Below are 4,853 nucleotides of genomic sequence, written 5' to 3' on the forward strand. Positions count from 1 at the left end.
GAAATACGGCAGGCTAGAGTGCTCTGAGTAACAAGGAAAAAAAAGATTGAAAGATAAGAGAAAAGAGAGAAGGCAGAAAGGGTAAGAAGGAGGTAGAAGAAAAAAAAATCCCGTATATCAACGGAGCTAATGATGATGAAGGAGCTTGCTACAGAGGTTAAATTCGGTAAACTGTGAATCCTCTGTACATATGCACATTCCTCATCATATAAAGACGTGACACGAGAGTTTTTGTGGTGTGGTTGTATATACACGTTATATACACAATGTTTATTATTTACACATCAATGTACGATATACAGATATTTGTGTACTGACGCAGTATATAAATTTTGTTCAAGAGCTTATTTACGGACGACATAGGCTCATAGGAACGCTTTTCTTTTAGTTTAATGACTTTGTGACCCGTAAAGTACAAAGCCAGATGATCTCGAAATATAAGATGGAGTGGAAATTTCGGGAAGGGTCTTGACGGCGAGCCCGTGCTGCAGCCACATTGAGAGCCTTCCGCACCACCCCCTTGGCTTTTGCGGTGTTTACAAAGGGTAACGATATCGACATGCACTGAGTGATGTCCGGCGAAAGAGAAAAGGAAGAGTGCCGAGGGCGAGCGATATGTATATAGGCGTGGTCACCTAGTGGTCTCCTACCAAACTAGAGTACGCGACGAGAGTGGAGCAAGCGTCGCCTGAATGGCTGCGTGCCATCTGGTGAGCGTTCTTGAAACAAAAAGCACAGCTGTGCCTCTAGCGGAAGCAATGAGCACTAGTGTACACACCTGTGCAACGACGAGGAACAACCCCCTAGTAGCAGGAGCTCCTAAAACTGGCACAGTCGGCCATGATTACAGCCAGTTCACACAGAGTAACATCTCCTTTCGGTACCCAAGGAACACACTCATGGCTAAAGCCGCTTGTGCACGTCTCTCCTTTTTGTAAAAACTGCAGCAGGGTCTTCGACGCCCTCAGCCGATATGAGTAATGGGGCTGGATACACAAGGTGATTATGCTCCAGTATTGGTCTTATATCGAAGCTAGCTTGTGCTATTGTGAAATGAACCTCTCTGTACAATACTGCAATTGCAGGAGAACAAAGCAGTAAGCGTGAAACGTGCAAAAACTGCGTCTCATCAATTGCACATTTTTTTTGCTATAAGGAAAGTATTCCTTCTTGTGTGCTATACCATTTGTTTGTACAGCCGTAATTGTTTGTTGATACTTAATGGAATAAAGAAAAAATGCTAACCAAGGTAAATGACACAGAAAACTAAAAAAAAATGTTCCGGCGGCCTCATCGGAGCCTTGTTCACAATGGTCACGAAATGCCTTTTTTCAAATTCATGTGCTTTTTACCATGGCCAGCATTAATTTATTCCACTGCTTGTCCCTGCCCCCACAAAATTTCGCCAGAGAATCGACTATTTGTTAATATTTGATTGTGTGGGGTCTTAAGGAACGCATAATGTCATGTGTCAAAAGCAGGAGAAACGCGTTCATACTTGATGCTTCTACACGGGGCTCTCTGTCGGCTTGGCATCAGGCTTTGGATCTCGCTTTGGCTGCTCGGCGCCGTCTGCCAGTCTCGTGTTTACGCACGTCGGTCACGGGTCACCGATAAGACAATGCTTGACGCGAGAGATATTGTTGACAGGCGCCGCAAGAGTGCGGTTCCGTGCATGTAGCGTATAACTCATATCGGATCGGGTAATCCCCGAACTTGGCAACGACTGCTGCTGGAGAAAGATAATCTAAACGTTATTTCTTCCCTATTGTGCCTTGTTTAGCTTTAGTTGTTCTGCTTCTTCCTCAACGAACACGGAACATTGTTCCTTCTTGTATTCTGCTAAAGTGTCTTTGCTCGTTCTTGTTGATATGTCTTCTGTCGTTGTGGACATTGTGGTAGTTGTCATTTCAGAAGTGTGGGAGCCGTATCGCGCTTTAGCACACAACGCTGCTGTTTTATTTTACTACTGTACCGCTAATTGTTATTTTGCTGTAGCTACTATTTTATTGTCGTCGTTAAAGTAGCAGTATTTGTTGCAGAAGTACACGCGTGCTAGCGTGCTTTTACTACGCACAGGTGCTCTGCTTCTCTGCTGTGGCATGTCTGCCTTCTATCGTAGCCTGCTGATTGACAGCAACCTGCTGTGGTTGTCAATCTTGTAATTGTTGCAGATGTATATAAGTTGTGTCGTGCTTGCAATGCACCGAGCTGCTGCTGCATTATTCTTGTACATCTCTTTTACTTGCTGTGTTCATCGCCATTGTCGTTAATGCTGCTGTTGTAGGCGCGTAGAATCGGCGTGATTAATTCACTGCCATTTCGTATGATTTGGCTGTCTTTTTTATGCATCCTAATCATATTTCTTACGACAAAGCTTCGTGTACGAAAACAAAACTAAAAGGAGCCATTTGACTTGAGTTGCCATCAGAAGAGACGAATGACATCGTGTTTCATTGCGACGGACAAATATGGTGTCCATGTGGTTCTTCTGTCCTCTGTCTTGTTCAACAATGCGCGAAAATAGAGAAATGCATTACCAGCACGGCCAAGCCTGCAAGTTGTCAAATATGGCAGATAATTGCTTTATTTTTTTGTGACTACTTCCTCTTGTTACTGATTCACTCCATTCGGCACGCAGCTACCGCCGTCAACCCCACCTAAGTTCGTACATTCGCCATTTTCTCCAATGTCTTCGGGGTTGAAAGAAACGATACGTAACATGCACTGATGCGAAGCTGCAACTGCTTATCCTAGGTGCATTAGTGTAGGCAGTTGCAGCCTTAAAGATGTCACAATCGATTTTCGAAACATTAGATCCAGTGACATCATCATAACCGTTATAATTAGCCTGAATATACGCCCACTACAGAGAAAAACAAAAAAATCTCCCATGCTCCACCAAACTATCCATTCCTGTGCTTGCAGCCACGTTGTACTCGAAAACTTCTGAATCTCATCTGCCCATCTAACTTTCTGTGTCCCCCATGCGCTTTCACCTTCTCTTGAAATCCAGCTTCTCTTGGCTCCAGCAGCAACGCGTGTTCAAGAACTTTTCATGTCTTCATTGCGATGGATAGCTTGATGGGTTCGTGTTTCTTAACGACCATCGTTCTTTCATACAACTTCCCATCGTGTGATTTCGCGACATTTTAACGGTAGCGTACGCCGGTGAGTTGAAAACAGGTTTTTCATCAATCGACTTCATTCGTGTCTGATCTTTGTTGACAAGTTTGTACTAAAACGCTCATTACAGAGGAACTCCGAACTTCGATGGCAGTTGCGTATGCTATCATTTCACCAACGAAAGTGCGCGCGACCAACAGGAATTTACCATCGCACATGAAAGCAAGACGCGCGTTCCGTTTTCTAAGCTTTCCGGTTAATTAAAGGGTTAATGGTGCCACGAGAGTTTAATTACCAACTAGAACTTGTCAGGTAATTAGGCGTCTTCGCCTAGGAAGCCTGAGCAACGACTCAAATAATAGGCACTGATGGCACGGTGCGTTTTAATCTCTTTGATGAATAGTGCCATCCGGGAAGGGACACGATGGCGCCTTGAATGGAATTTCGGTCGTACACAGGCTGCCGGAAACTAATTTAGAACCGGACGTTCTGCATAGCAATTGAGATATTTTCCAAATATCACTGTGTGTTGTCTGGCACTAATAGAGAAGATTAATTACGAACAGTTCCGGCGTCCTAAACATGGTTTTTACCTCCACGTCGTGTTTACTTCGCCGGCTTCATGCGGACCTAATATACTCTTGTGCCGTGCATTTTTTCCCCGCATTTGTGCTCACGGGAAGCTCCCCTTCACCTCCTTCGCAGTCTTTAGAGTAAATATTGGCATAGTGCGTAAGAATTAGCACTAAGAATGTGCAAATAAATATACGAAGAACTTACTCTGTTGTGAAATTGCTGGTGATTCGAGGGCTCCATATTTAGGAGGAGAAAAAGAGAGAATATGAACAGGCAGATAGGTGTTGGATAAGAGCAAGAAGATACGAGCGATGCCAGAGCAACTGCAAGATTAAATATATTCAAAACTGGACACTAAAGCGAAAAAAAAGGCACTGAAAAAGGCATACACATAGATAGATAGATAGATAGATAGATAGATAGATAGATAGATAGATGTTAAAAGCATAGAAAACCAAATAAAAAAATAAATACATGCATTTGGGAAACGTTGCATCGACAGTGGTGCGCCATCTGTGTGATTTACTGATTCCAGTCGGTGCACAAACTGACAAGATTCGGCGGCGACAGAATCAGCTTCTCAATCGAACAGCGAGACCAGACTTAGAGAGCATCGTTAACGCACACGTCGAGCCTGTAGAACCACTTCCGAAAAGTGCTTTCATCAAATTGATCTCGTCAGCAGCCTGCAGGTGGCGAGTGACTTGTGTAGTTTACGAGAAAAGAGATTCGAAAAGAAAGAAAAACAAACAGGTCCGGGCGAAAGGCCACATGAGGTCGTGGATCGATTTTGCCATTACGAACCCTTCCGAGCTATCTTGCTGGCATTGCGGTTCAGATATCGCGGCATGGCGAGATATTTGTCGCGCTACATTGCTTTCACGTTCTTGTTAGTTTGTTGCTTTCACCAAGTGAAGCATTTACTATCTGTAACAAGTCAGCTGCAGTATACTACAAATAATGCTGGACATCACTGTAAATCTTGTAAGCCATACGTTGCATATCGCGCATTGCTAGTGACAGCCTGCGTACCAGGGAGAGCTTTGGCTTACACAGCCTTTTTACGGCAGAGCTGTCATGACCCGACGTTTGTCGTGTGCCATCGATAAAAAAATCATAGCATATCCACGGAGTGAATGATGATGAGTAGG

The sequence above is a fragment of the Rhipicephalus microplus genome, chromosome 8 (genome assembly GCF_043290135.1).
Source record: "Rhipicephalus microplus isolate Deutch F79 chromosome 8, USDA_Rmic, whole genome shotgun sequence".
Lineage (NCBI taxonomy): Eukaryota > Metazoa > Arthropoda > Arachnida > Ixodida > Ixodidae > Rhipicephalus > Rhipicephalus microplus.